Genomic DNA, 24,755 nt, shown 5'->3' with positions numbered 1-24,755 from the left:
TCCAGAAAAAATGTAGGATGTTTATTGAATGAAAAAGTATTCCGAAACAAGAAGTGTGTGTTTCGATTAATAATTAAAAAGAGCTGCAAAGAAGGCGTAGGTGGGCCAAGGGTAAACAAGGAAAGCACGAAGGAAAGCAGGGAGGACCCTTGGCCCACCCGAAACAAGTTTAAAATAAATTGAGACACAATTCAATTAAATACACAAGTTTTTATTATTAGTATGTCTTAATTTTATTTCACAATGTTACCGCAAATTATAAATGAGCAGCTATTAGCTCGATATTATTCTCTATTTGTTAGATAATAGAAGATCTAACAAATAGAGAATATTACCGATTGCCCGAGTCTCACCACGAGGAGGTTGCTGCACAAGAGACCCGAAAGGAAGCCAGAAGGAATTCGATACGCTTCCTTCTGACTCCCTTTCTTACAACGACGCTTTCGAGTCTTACAAACTAAATTTCGCAGCGTATGTCGAGCAATTATTGCGGAGCAAAAGGTGTGAATCGGAGAAGAAGTCTCCGATTCACGGGAGATCAAAAACGAATCAGGCAGAAGGCTCTGATTCTTTCAAAGAGAGAAACAAAACCGAACCAGAGCAGAAGGCTCTGGATCGAGGGTGACGCGACGCGTACAATGCTTGCAGCCCAACTCCAGCCAGCACCGGTACCCGACGTGTCCTCACGAAGAGCGATGGCCGAGAGAAGCGTTCAAACGATACCCATTTCCCCCACCCACCTGTCGCCAGGCAACGACTAGCGTTGAGGCGACTCGGGTGGCCTTACAGCAGAGAGGATTTTACACGAGTGAACAGGTCTCTCAACCATCCCTCTCAATGGATCTACGCCGAGCAGCGGTACCAACCGGTCTGGTACATACAAGCAAGGTCCGACACAGCATAAGGCTGTGTCGGAATCAAAAATCGAACCGAGCAAACTGAAGTTACGGCAATAATTACTCGACATTTATACAATACTGATAAACAAGCTTAATAACTAACGCACGCAATCGAATCGAGCAATTATTGTGAGCCAAAAAAAAACTACTTCTGACAAGTCTCTGAACAATTCCAGAGAAAATAAAAATGGAGCAGAAGGCTCAGATTTACGAGAAAGAAAAATGAAAGAAGCGAACCAGAGTAGTAGCCTCTGGTTCGAGGGTGACGTTACCAACTGGTCACAGCAGAAGGCTGTGACCCAAATCAACAAGCGAAACTAACAAAGTGAATCTAACACAATAATTGCTCGAGAACTTATACGAACTTATAAATACTGTGAAGTCTTCTTACTATTCGTTGTCTTCGTTCGACGATGATCATGCTGAACTGTTGTGATTTAACTGAAACAGACTAATAATAATTAGACACAAAACGGAGGAACGCAGAAGTAATCGAAGAAGAAACGAGTCTTCGTACGATGCGGTGTCTTCGTTCGATGTGGTGTCTTCGTTCGACGACAAAATTTCTCATCTGTTGCATTCACTCTGAAACAGACTAATAGTAATGAGACACAATACAATGGAGGAACCGAAGTAAAAAAAGACGACGAAAATAAGATGAAACGATGACCCCGTACACGAGTACGGCCTACCTAATATGCACAAGAGTGCGAAATCTACCCAGCTCACGAGAGCCAACCTAACACCAGCTCACGAGAGCCAAGCTAACCCCGTACACGAGTACGGCCTACCTACATGCACAAGAGTGCAAATCTAACCGGCTCACGAGAGCCATAACAACCCCGTACACGAGTACGGCCTACCTAATATGCACGAGAGTGCGAATCTAACCGGCTCACGGGAGCCATAACAACCCCGTACACGAGTACGGCCTAACCGACAACAAACTAAGAGTAGATGAAGACAGAACTTCAATCTACTGAGGTGGCGCTTCGGGGCGCCCCGGGTTCGCCAATACCCGTACTCACCCACAGCAGTGAGTCCCTGAGGGACCTCCGTTCGGAGGAATACCAATTTTAAATCAGATAGATAAATTTTAAAAGAGGAACTTTTGAGAGTTCAGAAATAAATTTCAATTGGAAAGATGAACAATTCCAATCGAAAATAAATCTAACGAGATAGGGACGCAACAACCTAAAGGCTAGGGTCGCCTCGGGTTTGCCAATACCCGTCTCACCCACGGCCCCATCCGTGAGTGAGCCCCTGAGGGACCTCCGTTCGGAGGAATACCAATTTTATACCAAATACATAAATTTTACAAGAGGAACTTTTGAAAATTCAGAAGTAATGCTTAATTGGAAAGATGATCAATTTCAATCAAAAATAAATCTAACGAAATTGGGACGCAATGACCTACAAGCTCGGGTCGCCATGGGTTCGCTAATACCCGTACTCACCCACGGGCCCGGCCCGTGAGCGAGTCGCTAAAGGACCTCCATTCGGAGGAATACCAATTTTAAACCAGATAAATAAATTTTAGAAGAAGAACTTTTGAAAGTTCAGAAATAATTTTTAATTTGAAAGTTGAAAAATTTTAATCAAGAATAAATATAGCGAAATTAGAACGCAACAACCTACAAGTTTTTGTCGCCCCGAGTTCGCTAATACGCGTACTCACCCACGGCCCGGCCCGTGAGTGAGCCCCGAGGGACCTCCGATCGGAGGAATACCAATTTTATGTTAAAAATATAATATAATATAATTTGAAAATGCCAATTTTATGTCAAAAATATAATATAATATAATAAAATTTCAGAGTACTAATTTTGTGTCAAAAATATAATATAATGTAATTTCAAGAAAAGAAACTTGTGATAAATTCCGAAGCAAATTCGAATTAAAAATACAGAAATAATAACACTGTCCAACAAAATTAAACTTTTTTCGAGTTTTGCAATACCTGTTGGGTGATTCTTATACACTTTGTCATCCTAAAACCGAATCTGAACGTAGAATTGCTCCATCACGCAACGTTTTCGAAAAATTTTGGTTTTTGTAAAAATGTCCGATTTTGATACGAAACGACGTGTTACGCAAAAACTAAATACGCGAGAAAGTTCAAATTTGAGTCAAGAGATAGAGGGGTCTCTCCTCTACATATTCATATAGTCAATTATATTTTTATGTACTTCCTAATAGTTGTAAATGGTTGTTAAAGTTTGAAAATGTGCCGACGCGGGTACTTTGTACGCTCTATTTTTGTATTTATGTGAAAAATCCTTTATCTAGCAGGAATTTACTATACAGGAATGCATTCTACAGACATTTCTGGTAAAGAAACCATTCACGAAAAGTATTTGGTTCCCTTAATGTACGAGAAGGATCAGAAAATGTTAATTGACAGCGTGTGCGCGACGCGTTCGCGCCAGACGGCCATTGCAGCCTTTTCGCGACTCGCCAGGGCCGTCGCTATGCGTAGTCGACGTTGGTACCACTCAAGTATGTCTTTGCTTACTATGCTTAATTAAATACATTTTTTTTTGTCTTTTTGGGTGCCAATCATTACAAAAGATTATAAAAATACGAGTTATATTCACATTTCATTCAATTTTCTTTATTAAGCATTTCCACAATGAAATGTGAATATAACTCGTATTTTTATAATCTTTTGTAATGATTGGCACCCAAAAAGACAAAAAAAAATGTATATAATTAAGCATAGTAAGCAAAGACATACTTGAGTGGTACCAACGTCGACTACGCATAGCGACGGCCCTGGCGAGTCGCGAAAAGGCTGCAATGGCCGTCTGGCGCGAACGCGTCGCGCACACGCTGTCAATTAACATTTTCTGATCCTTCTCGTACATTAAGGGAACCAAATACTTTTCGTGAATGGTTTCTTTACCAGAAATGTCTGTAGAATGCATTCCTGTATAGTAAATTCCTGCTAGATAAAGGATTTTTCACATAAATACAAAAATAGAGCGTACAAAGTACCCGCGTCGGCACATTTTCAAACTTTAACAACCATTTACAACTATTAGGAAGTACATAAAAATATAATTGACTATATGAATATGTAGAGGAGAGTCCCCTCTATCTCTTGACTCAAATTTGAACTTTCTCGCGTATTTAGTTTTTGCGTAACACGTCGTTTCGTATCAAAATCGGGCATTTTTACAAAAACCAAAATTTTTCGAAAACGTTGCGTGATGGAGCAATTCTACTTTCAGATTCGGTTTTAGGATGACAAAGTGTATAAGAATCACCCAACAGGTATTGCAAAATTTTTTTGGTGTTGGACAGTGTAATTGACGGCTTTCGTTGAATAAACACATATACCAAAATAGAAAATGTATATTTGTATTGTCACTTACCAGCTGTTGAAAGTTGACCAAGGTGAGCGGAGACGGCTTCCAGGAACCGCTGTCCGACCGCGAACCAGCTTAAGGTGGACCAGGGTTGACCAGTGATGTCCACTGCAGCTCTGGAGGATCCCTGGTCCACTCGAAGGTAGGTGAGGGTAGGCCAGGGTGGGCCAGGGCAGCTCTGGAGAACCTCTGGTCAACTGCAAGGTCCTTCGTCCTTCTGGTCCCGGAGCCCTCCCGTTCCGTCCTGAGTGCGCACCACGACTGACTGACTGAGCGCGGACGCCGTGGTGGGGTGCGCGGTGCGCGGTGCGCAACTCCCCCACCCCAAACTAACTTCGCCAGACTTCGATCGCCGCGATAGTAATTATTGATAAATTTGTTATTTCTGGCTGCTTAATGTTTATAACAATTTCTTTTGGTAATGGTATCAACAAGCAATCCCTTGACCATCTTGCCATCTAATTTTTTAGTAAAAATACCTAATAGATCTCGAGATACAGAGTAACTTTTGAACCATGAATATTCGCACGTATTAATTTATCGAACACATTTCACTGATAAATTTATTATTTCTGACTGTTTAATGTTTATAACAATTTCTTTTGGTAATGGTATCAACAAGCAATCCCTTGACCATCTTGCCATTTAATTTTTTAGTAAAAATAAATTGTAGAACTCGAAATACAGAGTAACTTTTAATTTACGAATATTCGCACGCAGTAATTTATCGTACAGAATTCACTGTAAAATTTACTATTTCTAACTGTTTAATGTTTATAACAATTCTTTTCGCCAATGATGTCGATAAGTACTCCCTTGACCATCTTGCCATTTAATTTTTTAGTAAAAATAAATTATAGAACTCGAAATACAGAGTAACTTTTAATTTACGAATATTCGCACGCAGTAATTTATCGTACGCAATGCACTGTAAAATTTATTATTTCTGACTGTTTAATGTTTATAACAATTCTTTTCGCCAATGATGTCGATAAGTACTCCCTTGACCATCTTGCCATTTAATTATTTAGTAAAAATAAATTATAGAACTCGAAATACAGAGTAACTTTTAATTTACGAATATTCGCACGCAGTAATTTATCGTACGTAATGCACTGTAAAATTTATTATTTCTGACTGTTTAATGTTTATAACAATTCTTTTCGCCAATGATGTCGATAAGTACTCCCTTGACCATCTTGCCATTTAATTATTTAGTAAAAATAAATTATAGAACTCGAAATACAGAGTAACTTTTAATTTACGAATATTCGCACGCAGTAATTTATCGTACGTAATTCACTGTAAAATTTATTATTTCTAACTGTTTAATGTTTATAACAATTCTTTTCGCCAATGATGTCGATAAGTACTCCCTTGACCATCTTGCCATTTAATTATTTAGTAAAAATAAATTATAGAACTCGAAATACAGAGTAACTATTAATTTACGAATATTCGCACACAGTAATTTATCGTACGGAATTCACTGTAAAATTTATTATTTCTGACTGTTTAATGTTTGTAACAATTTCTTTTGGTAATGGTATCAACCAGCAATCCCTTGACCATCTTGCTAACTAATTATTTAGTAAAAATAAATTATAGAAACCGAGATATAGAATAACTTTTAAGCCATGAATATTCGTACGTATTAATTTATCGTACGCAATTCACTGTAAAATTTATTATTTCTGACTGTTTAATGTTTATAACAATTTCTTTTGGTAATGGTATCAACCAACAATCCCTTGACCATCTTGCTAACTAATTATTTAGTAAAAATAAATTATAGAAACCGAGATATAGAATAACTTTCAAGCCATGAATATTCGCACGCATTAATTTATCGTACAGGTAACTCCGGTAACGCAAAAACCATTTCGGGCCACCACAGTTCTTATGTGGATTACCAAACAAAAAGTTTATGGCATCCATATAAGAACTGCCTCGGTGCGACCGTGTCCCGGCGTTGACAATAGCTCAGCTGGTCGAGCTCGAGGCCGGCCTCGGGTGAACGTAAACCTTTTGTTTACGTCTGTTGTCATACTTGTCGCGAGGCCATCGTTTCCAAAATTCCGAAATATCAAATCCGCTGCCCATCGTCCTTGGCTCGCTTGATTTACCGCCTTATCATCTCGCCGTTTGTATAAACCGTACCTCCTGTTATAATATAAATGTTTATAACAATTCCTTTCGCCAATGATGTCGACGAGCAATCCCTTGACCATCTTGCCATTTAATTATTTAGTAAAAATAAATTATAGAACTCGAGATAGAGAATAACTTTTAAATCATGAATATTCGTACGCATTATTTTATCGTGCACAATTCACTGATAAATTTATTGTTTCTGGCTGTTTAATGTTTATAACAATTCCTTTCGCCAATGATGTCGACGAGCACTGCCTTGACCATCTTGTCACCTAATTTTTTAGTAAAGAAAGATGAAGTTTAGTAAAACTCAAGGTACAGAATAACTTTTGAACCACGGATAAATGTACACTGATAAATTTATTGTCTCTGCTTGTTTAACGATTGTAAGAATTCCTCTTACGAATGATGCTGTCGAATACCCTCTTGGCTATCTTACCACCTAATCTTTTTAGTAAAAATGGCTAATAGTACTCGGGATACAGAGTAACTTTTAAAGCATGTCTTGAGCACGTCTTAAAGCATGTCAAAGTAACTTTTATGCATGATTATTCGAAGTATACAAGATACTCGATTCTCATTAAGATTTCTAATTACTCGGTATTTCATACCGTGCGACACGAAACAGTATATTGTGACTGGCGTACTCGTACATCTCGTCTGTGATATTGGTTCCACAATACTAGTTCCGACCGATACGGTAGAATGTGACACAAAAATGGTAAGGGTGCTCTAGAGCCCCGCGGACGTGAGACAAAAAAGTACATTAGGTGATTGGTCTACTCCTATACCTCGTCTGTGCTCCTATACCTCATCTGTGATATTATGGAGTAAGTTACCAACTGTAGGTTTAAATTTACCATATCACAAGCTTAATGTAACTGCAAGATGTTGCTATAAGGTGGCATGACCGATCAGTTGTAAGGACCTTGTTACTTTTTCAAGGACAAATCAAGGACAAATCTACACCAAGAACATAAACAAGTTTTTTTGCCGTCTTACAAATATGTGTGCAAAAATATATTTTCATAATTAATTATTAACACGTTCGGCGCCGCGTCACCCATATTTGGGTGACGGAATTATTTGTGCAGGTATTAAAACGAATTTTTACGTTGATATATTCATTGTACTAAACTTGATTAGGATCTGTAACATGCAAGAAAGTTGGAGGATTAGTCAGTATCATACATTTAATTTTTTGCAATTTTTATTTCATTAAATAACTTACTTTGATGTTATGGAATTTTTGGGGTTTTTAGTTGGGCGTTCAAAGTGTCAATTTGAGTTTATTTCGAAGAGATCGCATTAACAATGGAGTCAATAGCGGCTATAATTTCTTTTATGAAGACCGAAAGTAAACAAATATTTGTGTTTGTAAAAGAAAGTTTATTAAATAGTCGATAGAAAAGTTTAATCAACATATCAAAATTACAACATAAAGTTTGAATCATTGATTTGAAGCGCATAAATATAGTTGCTTGATTGCTTGGATGTTTAAGCAAAAAGAAAATAAAAAAACACATTTTTTCATATAAAAATTCAGTAGTTGCTTCACTAGTTCCTTCATTATCAATTAGTCTTCGGAAACGTGAATTTTTATTCTGATGGTTCTATACAGTTTTTCGATACGAAATAAAAAGAATATCTTCATAATTAAATTAGGTTGGCTATCATAATAGGCAGTAAAAAAAATTTAAAATGTTTATATGAATCTTCTAATATTTAGTTGAATGTAAATAGGTTTGCGTCATAGGTGCACAAAATATGTAATGACCGCTCCATTTAACGAAGTCGGAGAATATTTAGTGTGTAAAGCAACATTAGGCATAACGAACGTTTGTAAAGTTTAACCAATAAACTGCTGCTTTTACCGTGAAAAAAAGGGCAAACAAGTACAAATAGAAGTTATTTGGTAGTCAGTCCATTAGTTACACTAATTTTGTGTTTAGGGTGTTGTATTATCAATGAAAAGCGAGAATAGGGATTCAAATCAAACAATGGCCATAGGACCGATACGATTACAAATTCCACAGACCATTAAAGTTCTATGCTAATAACCACTGTATGCAGAAAGGATATTATTCAGAATCGAACTGTACTTGATGTTTATTATTCCATTATGCCATTGTCAGAAAGTGAGCTCTTTGACTTGTAACTGGATGCGCACCCTTGATGTTGAAGGGGTTAACGATACAGATAAATGGCAATCAACAAAAAATGATTTATTATCCCAACTAAACGAAGGTTTCGATTTAATTAACCAGCTCGTTGTACCAATATTTACTTGAAAATTTAGTATTTATCGATTAAATATTGTCTCTAATTAGAGTTCTGAAAGTCTTAGCATTCATTTACAAAATGTATAAGTCAAATGCAAAATAGTAAAAATATTTAAAGAAATTAAACATATTGTTGTATTATTTTCACCTCACTAACATTATTTCGAAAAGAAGTAAATGTTTATGTACCTTTTGTACGTGGAAATTATACACCGATGTGTCTCTATACATTCAAATTTATAAAACCTGAGAAAATATTTATATCAGAAAATACTGATCACGTTTATATATTATTTTTACGGTAATGATTAGTTAGTGATAAACTTCTCCTTCTCCTTTATCTTGATTACGGTAAAATTATCTATGATATTGAGAGTTTACATGTAAACATCCAATCTAGTGTTCATAAGGAGCTAACATAATTATAAGTTACTAATAACTAGCGCTCTGAAGATTCGCAAGTTACGTAATTATTGTTAAAATTACTGCGCAATTAAGAGAGTAATAAAAACATTTAAATTATCAAGATTCGTAATGATTAAAACTAGAAAATACTTTTAGTTTTACGTAAATTGAATATTAGAACTAATTCCATGGAAAAATGTAACTGCAAATTAAGTGTGACAAGAATTAATATTGTAATTTAATAAATCCTTCAAATTATTAGTGGATCAATGAATAAAATAATCTTATGTTTTATTTTAGATAAGGTAGTTAAAGAAATATAAAATTGCGAAGGGAACATATTTAATGAAATTTCGCTCAAATACAAAATTAAATAATGGGTCCAGCAATTATTATTATTTCGATGAGAATTGTGAATGAATAGTGATTCAAACTGAGAATACGAAGTAATAATAGCAAGTTGAGCCGTTAATATAATTTCTCTTTCCTCTGTGAATATGTAATCAAATTCGCATGCATGGTGTTGGCTTTAGAAATTGGTTCTTCAGTGTATGTACAAGTCATTAGTCATCGAATAATGCTATGCACTCGAAATGAATTTATAATTTTGATTACTACAACTCTGCAGATAGACTATTGTTTACTTAACATTTGATCCATTTACAAAAGGGATTTGATTAATGTACGATATACAGAGATTTATTGTTACGGTGCAAAATTTCGAATGAAACGTTTATTCTCCATCAGGAAAATACTGATCCCTTGACAACGATACCTGCAAAATACTATAGACAATATTATTTTCCCTTACTGTTTTTACAGTCAAATTACTTAAAATTTTTATCTGTTAATTTATACAATATGTATGTATACAGGGTGTTCGACTACAGGTGGGAGAAAATTTAAGGGGTGGTTCTCCACGACAATATAAGACGAAAATGATGAGTAAAAAATGTGTAATTTCGGCTTCATTGTTGATTATTAAAAAATTAAAAATCCGCCTAAAATACGGCAACCCGGCTAACAGAGGTATAGGTAGCATAAGGCATAGAGGCGCGCGACAGATACTCCGCGTACCTTGCAAGAAGTCACCTGGCAAGAATTCGGTGTGTAAACCGTCCGATTGGGTCATTCCATACGAATTTTCGGTTCTAGCCGAATTATTGGCTAAAGTGTGTGACGTCAAAGCCTAACGATGGGGCGCGAGCGAGGACCCCCTTTGATACGTGATTGTCGAGCGCCTTTATGATGTAAGCAACGTACACCTCTGGTGGCCGGGTTGCCGTATTTTAGGCGGACACGAACTGAAACCGAAATTGCAATTCTTTTGTTCTTGCTTTTCGTCTTATATTGTCCTGGAGACCACTCCCTAAATTTTCTCCTACCTGTAGTCGAACACCCTATATATATTTTATTATATAAGTTTTATATACATATATATATACATATATATGCAATATATTTAATATATTTGTTTGTTTTGGTACTCACTGTGAAACTATCGAGATTTTGTAGAGCGATACATTTTGCAAGTAAACACAGAAACTCTTTCGCTTATATTTTTCTAAATTTCCATATTCCCGTTCACCGAACTGACTGCAAAAAATTCAAATCAAAATTTGTTATACCGTTTGCAGTCACAATCGTGTTTTCCTCGTTCAGAAGAATAGTGCATGCGATAATGCCCAGAATATCGGCATCGATTAGACAAGAAGGACCGTCCCAGATAGTCGACGATCGATCATCGTCCTCTGGCAAGAACTTTCGCCACCGAATTCTAAATTTAGTCGGGTTGTCCGGTGGTCATTCTTTTTAATTACCCTTCAGCGACTTTACGTGGACGGGGATCTAACCCTGTTAGCTCTGCGTTGGGTGGTTCCTTTGACACACCAGGTATAGGACATGTTCAGCGTGTCGCTGCCTTTAATTCATGTACGCTCGCCGCTTTCTGGACGGTTAACCGGACAGAGAGAGAAAGAGAGGGGGGGGGGGGGAGAGAAAGGGAGAGAGAGAGAAGGGTTTTAATAAATTTTGCACGAGAGTTCACCCTCTACTCTCCATTCCTATTAAGATGTATATATTCTTGCTGGCGCGGGTCGCTCTCTATCGAGGAAAAAGGGTGCGTTTGAAGGCGAGCTTCTTGCTCCGGGAAACTGTTCCCATGATTTGTGGCCCGAAATTTCAATATTTACAGGGCCATCGTTCCATCCTTGAATGTGTCGAACAGCAGCTCGTAGTTGTAATAATTAACGCATTACAGTAAAGCTTCGATGCATGTACGTACGTTATGCAGGATAATTGTGAAAAATTTATCCTCGTTACTGTGAGGTATACCCCTAACGAGCTTAAAAGCTCGCGTAACATTTATGCAGGATTAGATACGTCCGTGAGGCAATACCAATCCAACGATTAGTAAATTAGGTAAAAATTTGTTTCTCAATTCTCTTTTGTGAACCTTTTATCAACATATTTGTGACATTTTTGTGGTTAAGACGAGCCCACACACGGCATCATTCGAAATATATTTGCGCCCTAAATTGTTAAAGGTCACTGCACTCGTTCCCAATATGAATGCTGGCAATCCGATTTATGGAAGAAAATCTCGATGACGCTATTGTCGATTGAAACAGGGATCGGTGAAGCCAAAGTCTGTTGAATTGAGACTCCGCAAGAGTCTCCAAAAATTTGTATTTCTTAACTTTGCGTTACGATGACATACATTTACTGGTACCGTAAACTGAACACAAGTTTGCACCGCGACAACGAACAACGAAAATGTCGATTAGGATTCATAGGAAAAAGTGATCCGCGAAATGGGTTAATGTATTAAGATCGACGAAGAGTGTAAAAATAGAAAGAAAAGGGAAAGAGTAGAGGGAGAGGAGAGCACCGGTGTACAGGAGAAGGTGGACGACACGATGGAAGAGACGAGGAGGGAAGAGGATTAAAGTGATCCGGTGAGAATCAGGGCGGAAAGACAACGTGAGTTACAAGATTTATTAGATCCCGGTTCCGAAGCCTTTTAATTACGACCGAGGTAACGTGACGAAAAGCAAAATTATTTTCGTGCGTGGGCGGGGCCGGAAAATAACGTTAACCGTTAACGAGTAGTTTCGATATCGGCGGTGCCCGCCACCCCCGTAATGGGGTGCTCGCGACTCAACGATGGTGAAGTGGGTATTAAACGTAGATAGAATAGCTGGGGCGAAGATAACGGGTAGAAGTTCATGGTGCAACGAATGAAATGAGATGTAAATACGGTTTATTTTTCAACGGGCCACTATTTACCCCTTATTACTTTCGATGCACCGTAAACGGCGTCGTTCCGCCGGGAGGGGATGCGTTTCGAAAGTAAATTACGCGGAAATATTTCCGGAGTGCGTGCTACCGATGCCGATGGAAACGTTGCTAACCGTTTTTCGACCTCGGATAGAACGATCGTTTCTCTGCTATATTTTTTTTTTTTCGTTTCTTCGAATGGCTGCGAGGTTCAACGTTCAAGATGAAGCAGAAATATTAGGTTTTCAGAATAGGATTTCAAAATGTATATATACATGATATGTTCTCATCGAGAATATTATAATCTACAGGCTTATTATACAACATAACACCAGCGAATACAGGTGAAATAAAACGGTAAAACCGGTGTCAGAAAACTAAATTGACTGAGATACCTACCAATCGGAAAAATCCGAGGGCGTTCGAAATTCGTCTCGATAGAAAATTTAGGAATCAATATTCCAATTTCTTTGGGTCTTTCACGGGTGTGCCATCCGTTCCTCCAGTCTCTCTATCTTTTCACACTTTCATAGACTATTTGCACTTCTTTCAGTTCCTTTGTGCCTCTTTCCTCGAAATCGCACTCCTCGCTCTTCCCACCCTTTTCTTTTCACGGCGTTCTGTCCTCCCTTTCGAGCTCTTCCACGCGTATAGGTATGTACGCCATGTTCAATTTTATGAGGGGAAACGTATACGGCGCGGCGGGCCGACGGGCGACGTTTAATAAAGGCGTGGGTGTGTGCGCTAGGGGTGCTAGTTAGCACGACGCTAGGCGCCGGCGACGACGTCGCCGTCTGGACGCCTATGGCCTCCTCTCGACATCCTACCTACACCGACGACCCTGACGACTTCGTCTTACTCTCTTGAGGCACGTTCTGACACAAAGTGTTCGTTCTTCAGAAATCCAAAGAACGTCCTGCTGATTTTGAAATAATACTATCTTCGACGTTTAGCTGGCCACTACATTCTCCAGAGATATGCGAACCACTGAACTTATTGTCCCACGAATACATCCAGCGGCGCTCGTTAACCCCTATTCGCCACGATGACGTAAGTAGACAGCGGATCTTATGCATTTATAGTAAAATTGAGTACATGAGATTTTAAATTGTAGGAAAATGTAAAGATGCCATATTATTTTTCATCTATTAACCCTTAGCACTCGAATGGTGACTGTGAGGCACCACTAAAAATTGCTGTATCATTATTCAAAATATTTTTTACATTATTAAATTTGTTTGTATTTATTAAACTATTAAACTACTAAGTAAATTGCATCATTTTCGTATGTATAAAATGAAAACAATATATAGAAGGGCAATATTCCAGGTGGGAAGAAACGTTAAAATTGTTAAGAGAAGAAATAACATTCTATTTGGTTTCTATTTATTGTACTATATTACTCGGTGAAAATTTCATTCATGGACACTTAACTTCTCTGAGTCGGTAATCGAACGATATACGCAAAAAAACATTTACAACTGGCTTCGTGCAAAAGAAAACTGAGACTGCACCAAACTGAATATGCAGAACTGAAAGAGGAACAAAAGAAACGGTGATCTTTCACCAGGAAAAGAACAAATATTCTTGAAAACAAAACGGCGACGACACCGAACGTATTTTCTGTGGCTATTTGTCTTCTGACTTTACAAAATGAATTTATATTTGTGACTTCTGTAGCGAAAGTTTACATTTTGCATGGTTATTTAATTTTGTTAAGATACTTTATACTCGCTACATTTACTAAGATATATTTATATAGACATGTTTTGAAAAATAATAAATTACTCGTTCATTAAGTAAGCGCCGTGAATTATAATATAAGATTAAATTAAAAATCTGTGTCCGAAGTCATGATTAATTCTCGCATAAAAAAATAAACATTTGTTTCCCAAAACAGTTTGTATTTATGCCAATGTTTTTATATTGTCATTTGTGATATGAAACATGTCGGCGAAATAAAATAATAGTAACGCACGGATACTAAAATATCAAATAAAATTTTTCCCGCAGCCATTTTGCAAATTTAAACAGCGCGCATTTAAATCGGGCATACAAATGCTCACGCATTTATTTATTTCCTGCGGGAAACGCGATGTTGAAATACAAACATTTTATTCAAACTTACAAATTACACGGAACCCACGAGATGTAACATTTGTGACATATTATATTGTCCTGTGTGGCATTGAAACGTGTTCCAACTGTTTCGGATTTTCAGCGAAATTATGTCGTTTATCTTCTTTATTTTGGATGATTATATCTCGCCCGACTCGACACCCGATCCAGTTTATACGTCGCGACACTGATCACACTGATCAGTCGCGGAGAAAGTTACCTGCGATGGCTTAACCCTTTGCACTCGAAACTATTTTAACTCCAAAACGAAACATTTCTTCCAACCTAGAATATTTCCCTTTTACATATTTTTTTTTCATGTTATACATATGAAAATGGTGGAATTTTCTCGTACAATACTGAAATGTTTAGTAATTTATTAAATACAACAAAATTTAATAATGCAAAAGATATTTTGAACAATGATATAGCAATTTTTAGTGACGCCTTATAGTCGCCATTCGAGTGATAAGGGTTAACACTAGGTTTACGGAGCACTAAAAATGACTATATTCCATTACTTTATAAAAATAACATGAATGTATCTATCAAAATTTGTAGCCATTCTTTTAATAATACATACCCAAAGAAATCAATTTGTTAAATAATTCCTTGTGGATGCATCTTTACAGTCTCAATACAGTGATTTCTCTATATATGTCACCAAGGCCTGGATGATAAACTTCGCGGAATTATCCCCACTACCGCGGGTTATACCTCGCAAGGGGCCGCGAAGCTCGAGAGGCCTTGGACGCCGAGGAGTGTAAACATAACACGACTCGGGCATGTTTCCTGGACGATACACGACTCTGGCAAGACCCGTGTTGTTGACGTATACCGAGAATTTACTGTAATTGTAAATTAAAAATATTAGAATCCGTCATTTTGACAGGTCCCGTAAATCTGGTGTTAACCCTTTGCACTCGAAGCTATTTTAACTCCAAAACGAAACATTTCTTCCGACTTAGGATATTTCCCTTCTATATTATTTTTTCATGTTATACATACGAAAATGGTGCAATTTACTCGTACAATACTGAAGTGTTTAATAATTTATTAACACGTTAACTGCCACGTCAGTCACATATGCCTGACAGTGATTTTTGACTGGTTTAGAAATTCATTTTTATTATGAGATATCCAGATAAACCGAATTTTATTGCAGTCTTTCGAATTCAAAAGGGGTAAGACACCCTATAAAACATTTTGAATTTCTAGTTGTGGTTTCACTAATTAAAGTACTCTGATTTTGTAAGAATCTCTGGGGTTGATATTTGGCGCTTAACGTGTTCAATACAAACAAATTTAATAATGTAACAAATATTTCGAATAATGATACAGCAATTTTTAGTGGCGCCTTACAGTCGCCGTTCGAGTGCTAAGTGTTAAACTTGAAACTATAATTCAAGTTAAACACTTGAGAAATGGAACTGTTTGTCTATCGGCGTTGTCGCGGGTCGAACGAGGTGTCGAGGTACGCGGGGGAGGGGGGTGTATCCGCGGCGTTTGATACGTCGTCGTGCCAGAAAAATGGTTCACGGTCCGCTGGCCTCGTAACGCTAGCGAAAAACAAGAGAACGGAACAAAACTATCATGCTGCACGACTCACCGTCGGGACACAGCTTCAAGTCGGCCCGAAACTCATTCACTCGCTAATTGCGCGTGTGGGACGGGGGGGGGGGGAGTATTTACGCGCGCGCGCGAATCATCTAGACGGCACGGTGACTTTTATATTTTCGCGAATGGGTGCCCGATTCCTATGAAAGAAGTCAGCGAGGAAGCTATTTCACGGAAAAACCTTGGCGCAGTCTTACGGAACGAAGTGGCGCGCACGCACTCGTTGGGACTTTATTAGTCAGCTGTAATGAGGCTGAGGAGGGAAAATAGGGGTGTTGCAGCGCCGATTCAGGTTAATATTCGGTGAACAAGGAGGATACCTCGGTCCCTTTCCCTAGCAGAACCCCGTTCATGAGCGTCTTTCTCCCTTGTTTTTTCTTCCGTCCATTTTCCAATTTCTCTCACTTGATTTTCCTTCTCCCCACTCGGCTGTCCTTCTCTCTCTTTCTCTCTCTCTTTCTCCCCCTCTCTCTTGTCCCAGCATTATTCCGCGTTTTCTCCCCGTTGCCTATCGCCATCCTCTGCCATCCTCTTAGCCGACTCTCCAGTCCAAGTTTCCGCGTTTCAGCGTATTTAGCGGACAGTAAAAGGTTTAATGAAAAGGATCCCGGCTCTCCACGAGGCAGTAAAATCGGTTATATCGACACCAGAGGGAGAAACCTTCGTCAAACGGGCGCAATTTATCGCGCAATCATATAAATGCCCTTTCCTCTATCGCTTCTTTCCCGCGATCTTGCGGTCCGAGAAAGTTCCGATTGTGATTTGCTTCTGCCTATCGCGCGGGTAGCTCAAATTTACGGTACAATGACTCGCGTAATTGCTCGTGCAATCTTTAACGCTAGGTTTACGGGATCCGTCCGATTGACGGTGTTCTAATATTTTTAACTTACGAAAATTGAGATTATAAAGATGCATCCATGAGGAATTATTTAAAAAATGTATCTCTTTGGGTGTATGTATATTACAAAAAAAATGGCTGAACATTTGGATAGACACAGTCTTGTTAGTTTTACAAGTGTGTCGAAATCGAAACAACTTATTCAATAATACAAGAGAGAAAAGAAAATTTTATCATAATTCAAGTTTAGGAAATCATTGTGTCGAATGTAGAGTCGATCACAGAAACATTGGGACACGATATAATTTTGAATTCTAAGCTTTGTATTTTGAATGGATATGCAATTGTGTACAAAACTGAGTTGAATTATGTTCAAGTGCAGTATAAACTATGTACCAATTCCTAAAAAAAAAAGACTGGTTCTTTTTTTGATAATTGTGTTAGTATAAAAGAAAAATCTGGAAAATGCAAAATTTTATGTCACAAAAATATTATGATCGTGATTTTTTATTTCTTTAGTAAACGTTTAGCAAGAACTTGTTTCCATGGAGAACACATTTTAAGAAAGTTCCGTAAGGATAATGATCTTTTTTTATAAAAATTCCACAGGAACAGATATCGAATAGAATGTCCTTAAAGAACAGAAAATAACTGTTTATTTTGTGGTATCGTTGCAGAAACAAGGGATCATTTTGTCAAACGAACGCCATATTGTGTTGAAATTTTTAAGTTCATTTGCATGCACCACAGGTAGGATGATCACAAGCTATTTCGAAATTTTTCGCCAAACCAGCAGCATGCAATTTACAAGCTATTCGAAAGTAGTGTAACATGAAATTCTTGAAATTTCGACGGGAGCTGCCGGGGCGAAGCAATTTTGCGAAGCGATTCCGACGGAATAAAAACAAGGTTACAAAAACAAATACATACACCGGTGAAGCGGAGAAATGCTTAAACTCCGGTATTCCATAACCCGGCAGAATGGCGCACTATTCCTGAAATGGACGGAATCGGTCGTTTGAAAACACCTCAGCCATATGGCGTCAGAAACAACGCCGAACGTCGGGAGGCCTTGCACATTTTTTTTTTCTTTCCATTCTCTCTCACACTCACGCTCACTCTCTCACTCTCTTTGTTTTTTCCCCGTCTATGAAGCCCGTCGAACGCATCCAATAAAGGTAAGGTTAACGATGGATCGTTAACTTAATGAACGATGGGAACACACCGTAAAAACACGCGCCCACACGCGCGAAGAGTAAAAATGTCTGCGGAGAAATTACAGTTGACAGACATTGTCCTCGTCATCCTCGTCCACGATAATGGCCGATCGAAAGCGCGGCGATATCGATCATCTGAAGTCTCCGGAACGCCGTTTGTCGGTGCAGATATCGTTCTACAGCTTTCTCCAATTCTTCTCCACATGAAATTTTCATAGTAAGCCGAACAAGTATTGGCGCACTCTTCTTTCTTACGATGATCAAAATTTAAATACTTTGACTCTTGTGCACTGTTCAGCATATTTGGACATTTGTATTTACCTATATAGGCTCGCGAAAGTATTCGAACGCCCTTTAAAATAGTATAACTTTTTTTTTAATTGAATGAAACGACCTGACTTTTTTTAGCAATTAGAAGAACAGATTTACCAAAAGATGTGCAGTAAAGATTTTGAAAAAATTGCAATTGGTAAGAATTACTCGAGAAAATAAAAATGGCACTTTTTACAACTTTTTTATTTGAGCCTGTAATGACAATTTAAAATATGCATTTGAAAATTTCATCGAAATCGATTAACATATCCACGGGCTACAAATATAATAGTTAAGTGAGCTATAAATATAATTAGTTTCTGCTCAAAACCCACAGATTCTAACATGTTTCGATGCGTGCCGTTTTATCTTATACAAAACGAATATTTTAAATTTTCATTACAGGCTGAAATAAAAGTTTTTGAAAGTGCCTTTTCCATTCGTTCTTATAATTCCTAGCAATTGACATTTTTTCAAGATCTTTTTGGCACGTCATTCGATAAACCAATTCTTCTAATTGCTCAAAAAATGTCAGGTCAATTGACCCGATTTAAAAAAAGTTATACTGTTTTAAAAGGCGTTCGAATACTTTCGCGAATACCAAATGGTATTTGAACACTAAATATCCGATTATGGTAAAATTTCGACTGACGTTAAAGCTTGAAGCTGCTCCTTTCGAAGAATGTTAAAATTCAATATGGCACATCTTCCTATCGTCCGATCGATCTCAAAATTGCCATACACAATGGCACAATCCTGGAGACTGCCCGAAAACATTCGGTGGTCGAAAACCGAAATGCAGAGTGGCAAGAATTTTTCAAAATGGTGAACGGTCCGCGGGCATTTCCTGCAAGTTAGGTATTGCAAGTGTCTCGAATGAAATTTCAGGCTGGCCCTGCTGGAACAAAATTCCGTATTTTCGGTATAATAAATGTTTGCCGAAGCAGCGTTGAAAAGGGGAGAGTCGAGGCATCTCGGATGACCCTGGACCCGCGACGAGAAGAGAGACATGCTCACGCAGATGCTCGCGCAACGAAAAAGGAAACGGATATCGAGGAGAAAAGTATTTCATCCTTCTTTCAAGGCTTTCCTTGCCGGATCCTTGCCAAGTCTGGTCTGGACCGGGTATTACCTCCTTTGAATCTACCACGAACAAGGGTTGGTCTTTAAGATGCTCGCGGGGGTTAGGTTAGTAATTTGCGGATTATACGGCCAAGAGGAAGGCAACAGAGACCATCCTGTCAGAGAGGAGAGGATAGAGCGAGAGAGCAGGGAATTTCGGGGAGCGATAGAGGAAGCTGGCATTAAATGCTGAAGAGAGAGAGAAAAATCGAAAAGGAAGCAGGGAAAAATTCATGTCTTAAGGACAGGGTGGTTCTCGTGGTTTGCGCGCGAGTTTCTTCAAATCCTCTATTCGATTCCTTTATCTTCTATTGTTCTTTCGCCGTATCATATCAACTGTGTATACAGGGTGTTCGACTGCTGGTGTGAGAAAATTTAAGGGGTGGTTCTCCATGACAATATAAGACGAAAATGAAGAATAAAGAAATTGCGATTGCGACTTCACTTTCTAGTTATTTGTTACGAGCGAGGGTTGCGAGCAACGCCAGAGGCCGGCGAAGGGTTATTACCCCAGGAAGATGGTTTCAATTTATTAGTTAGGTACGCGGACAAACCCAATGCGAAATTGGGGAGCCTCTAGGAATGGAGTCACACGCAGACGAACCCGGTGCGAAATCGGGGAGCTGCTAGGAGGGTGAAACTTCTTGAAGGAACCCAATGCGAAATTGGGGAGTCACTGGGAGAGACGCGCAGACGAACCCGGTGCGAAACCGGGGAGCTGCTAGGATGTTGTATAACAGTTCGGACGAACCCAATGCGAAATTGGGGAGCTGCTGGGAGGTTGGATAACTCACAGACAAAGCTGATGCGAAATCAGGGAGATGTAGGTTGCGGACGAAACCAATGCGAAATTGGGGAACCACTAGATTGGAGAAGTCTCTGTTGGACTATGGTATGTGGCGGACGAATCTGATGCGAAATCAGGGAGCCGCTAGGATAGTTAGTAGGCCTCGTAACTAATATAATTTAATTGATATAATCCGAGCGGTAAGATTGTATCGTGTGGGAACGTTCAATTATTGGGTTAAGGTGGCCGGCAGGCATTTGGCCTTGACTGTCATGCTATGTTACGCTGTGCCTTTTTTCTAGACATTTTACGTCTTAAATAAGTAAGTAATCAATTAAAGATGCATACCACCGTGTTTGTATATGTCTTTGCTACGTCTGGACAGAGCCTTTTTTTCGATACGAACACTAAATCTCTCGAAATTAAGAGAATTTCTTAATTTTAGGCGGATTTTTAATTGATAATAACTAGAAAATGAAACCGAAATTTTAATTCTTCATTTTTATCTTATATTGTCTTGGAGAACCACCCCTTAAATTTTTTCTCACCTGTAGTCGAACACCTTGTATGATTCTGTATGATTTATTTAAAAAATGGCAACGCGAGGCGACAGGAAAGACTAAGGAACCGAGCGGTTCGGGTGATTTGCTTATTCAGGCGGGAAATGAGATTACTCGAGCCTACACCTTCCCGTGGACACAATGTTTTATCATCGGGATGAACGTAGTTTCGTTTCAGTTCCAAGCGATCGTAAAAGAAGGCGGTGTGGAAAGGGATGAAAGAGAACACGGGGTATTCCCACGTGAGAAACGGCAAAGGAGAACGAACGTAGATGACACAAATGAAGAGTCTTCTCGAGTGATAGTACACGCTCTCATCTGTAATTTTCTGTCTTCTTTTTCTCTAGCCAGGTTTCCTTCGCCCTGCCATGCCGCGCCGCGCCCCGTTTTCTGAGATCGTAATTCGGTTCATCGTCCCGACGCGACGACTCGGCTCGCAGGCGGGAAATTTTCCGCAAGAACTTTTTCATTTCGACAGCTTTAGGAATCTGTCATTTAACCCACTCGTTTTTGCAGGAAATTATGCACTGTCGCCCCTTCACCTTTCCCCACCGGCTTCCGCAATCAGCGAATTTGTATCGGGCTGATTCCTGTTGTGATTAAAGAGAGACCGCGGAAGTACGTTTCTGCTCTTTCATCTTCTAATTAGCGTCCTCGTTGAGATTTGGCAATTACGTCTCGCGTATAATTGACTCGTGGACGTCTCGGTGAAATTGAACGTTTCTTCTCTGGTGAACGTACAGCAGATCCTCGATTATCCGAACTGAACAAGGAAACGCGAATTTTCGAATACTAGTTATTTAGTTAGAATACTGGATTCAATCTTTCTTGATTTCTACAATAAACAGTCTTGCATACGGTTCACCTTAGAGTAATCTATTTAAATTTCCAGCAATTTCAAGAACATGTTCCCAGTTTTTGACTCGCTACATCATGCACAAATATCGTAGGAAAGAATGAATGATGGCGTTTAAAGTTTATTATGGTCCTATTTTTCTAACGAAATTAGCATAGTTGAAATATTGAGATTTTTTCGAGAATTGGAAATTTAATATTGAAATACTTTTTGGATCCACTGTACGTATTAGAAGACACGCCTTCCACAATGAATCGCTATTAATTCTCTTTCTAGCATGTAAACACGTTCTCCCGGTTCATCGTACGCCCATAATTTGCCTGCTCCATAATTTCATTTGTCCGCAGTGACGCTAAGCACTTCCTATTAAAAAAGAAAAATCTGAATGCCTACGCAACAGTCTAAACATTATTTCCCTCGGCAAACATTGTTCCCTCCGAGCGACAGAGGGGAGACCGTCCTTATCGGGCACTCAGGCAGTCGTAATACGCGCGTATGAACGAGGACAGGCCGCGAATAAACCGCAGAAATTTATCGCGGCGAGGTACACGGTGCCTTAATCATCCGTCGCGTGGCCACTAACGAAGAAGTTAATTGACTTAAAGGCTGAATTACTACGGGTTTGTTCGGAGTTAACAGCCGTCAGAAGTTCACTAGGGAAATTTATCCCCCGACCTTGTTCAGCGCGTGCGTTCCGGTTTCCTTTTCCCGCGCGTTCCACCACAAACACTGTCACCGCAATGCTTTAACAGAAGGAAAAAGTAATTTTTCTGATTGCCAAAGGTACACATGTTTCGCTAAAATATTTAAGCCACAATCTCGAATACAAATTTTCCGTTTCATTTTTCTTGTTCTTAAGCCGTTGCGACGAAGATTTCGAATAGAATATTCGAAATATGTATGTCTGCATATAAATTGATACAATATGATAAAAAAAAAATATATATAACTTTCCATTTACGAAAATTGAAAACCAGCTTGGTTTCTAAAAAAAATTAGTGCAATCACGACAAAATTACATACGCCATTACGTTGCTTGCAAAAACCATATTACTTTTTCTTCTTCCATTTTTTCCCTAACATTTATAATTTTCAAGAAAAGACGCTAGCCAGTAATAGCGTATGCATGTCACAATCAATGTGAACAATTTTTAGTTTTTACGTTGTACCGTTTGTTTAAATGTAATTTCTATCTACTACAATATCGTCGCTTGCAATTAGATGGGATAAAAATGGTAGCCTGTGTCGAGATATTTCGCAACGAAGCAGCCCGATCTTTCTGAGGGATCTAAGCGCTTTAGAAGATCGCGAAATAAAAATTGAAGCTTGCATTAGGTCGCAGCTGGACCCAAGTAATTTCATCGTCGGGATATTCCTTAGGCATTGTCGTGTAAATAGATCGCATTTAGAGGCACTCAGCTCCCAGCGAGAAGCCATTCCGAAACAGACGAAAAGCTGCGGGATACATAGTGACATTACAGCAGGCTTTTCCTCGTGTTTCCTTCTGGTGCGAACGGATGACGTGGGGGAATAAGCCGAGAGCGGCAATCGATTTTTTATTAACAAGAAGAAAGACCAAGGCGTTCGAGTAGAGCTTTGAAGTGGCTTCGTTGGATCGCGGCTGGAGTAATCGGAAAAATTAGGTTATTTCGATAATTCCATATACTGGAGACTCTCCACCCTTTCGCTATACCGGCGCAGGTCATTCACTGCGAAATTATTGCCCGTTTTCCTGCCTCCTTTCGAAGCTCGTGAAAGGCAACCACCGAACACCAATTGAATAGCCACTGATTTATACGGGTTGCTTTTTTTGTCGTGCTGTCATTAGGTTCTTTTTTCTTTTATTTTGACGATGCAAAAATGATATAGTAACTTCGGTCTTTAAATCTATGGGTTTCAGGCACGAGAAAAATTTTTCAATGGTTTTACATATGTACACAGGCTCACGAAAGTATTCGAACACCCTTTAAAACAGGTTAACCATTTTTAAATTCGACCAAACGACCTGACTTTTGTTGAGCAATTAGAAAAATTGGTTTACCGAATGACGCGCATAAAAGATTTTGAAAAAATTGCAATTGCTAGGAATTATAAGAACAAATAAAAAATGCACTTTCAAAAACTTTTCTATTTCAGCCTGTTATGAAAACTGAAGTATTTTATCGAAGTCGAATGACGCACTGTGGATTTTAAGCAGAAACTGACCAAAAGTCGTGAAAAACTACGATTTTCACCACTTTTAACTATTTGTAGCTCGTGCGTGTATTAATCGATTTCAATCAAATTTTTAGCATGTGTATAACTAACACAGATCTACAAAATGCATATTTTAAATTGTCATTGCAGGCTCGAATAAAAATGTTGTAAAAAGTGCCGTTTTTATTTTCTCGTGTAATTCTTACCAATTGGAATTTTTTCAAAATCTTTTTTGCACATCATTCGGTAAACCAATTCTTCTAATTGCTAAAAAAAAGTCAGGTAGTTTAATCCAATTATTAGGACCTTGAATAAGTTCTCGCTGTTTCTTTTACAAAATAAAAGCTTTTACCCAATGTCCTTGCTTCTGGATCATTCCTAAAACTTTTAAACGTTATGAAACAGTTGACTCATCTACTTGTAATGTTTTTCCAAGTTCTGCTAGCGTCTGACATCGGTCTTGATCGAGTAATTCCTCCAACTTTTCGTCTTCAAATTTTTTCGGTGTGCCAAAACGTTCTTTATCCTCAAGTTCAAAATCATTATTTTTGAAGCGTCGAAACCAGTCTCTGCATGTCGTATCCGACAAAGCATTGTCACCATAAGTCTCAACAAGAATTCTATGTGCTTCAGCTGCAGATTTCTTTTGAATAAAGTAGTGCAATAAAATTCCCCGCAAATACACTTTATTTGGCACAAAAGTAGACATTTTCAGAACTAAGAAAAAATTACTTTGTTTACA

Source organism: Halictus rubicundus, chromosome 1 (assembly GCF_050948215.1).
Source record: "Halictus rubicundus isolate RS-2024b chromosome 1, iyHalRubi1_principal, whole genome shotgun sequence".
NCBI classification, from domain to species: Eukaryota; Metazoa; Arthropoda; class Insecta; order Hymenoptera; family Halictidae; genus Halictus; species Halictus rubicundus.
The sequence above is the reverse complement of the archived record's forward strand: the minus strand, read 5'-3'. Positions refer to the sequence as shown.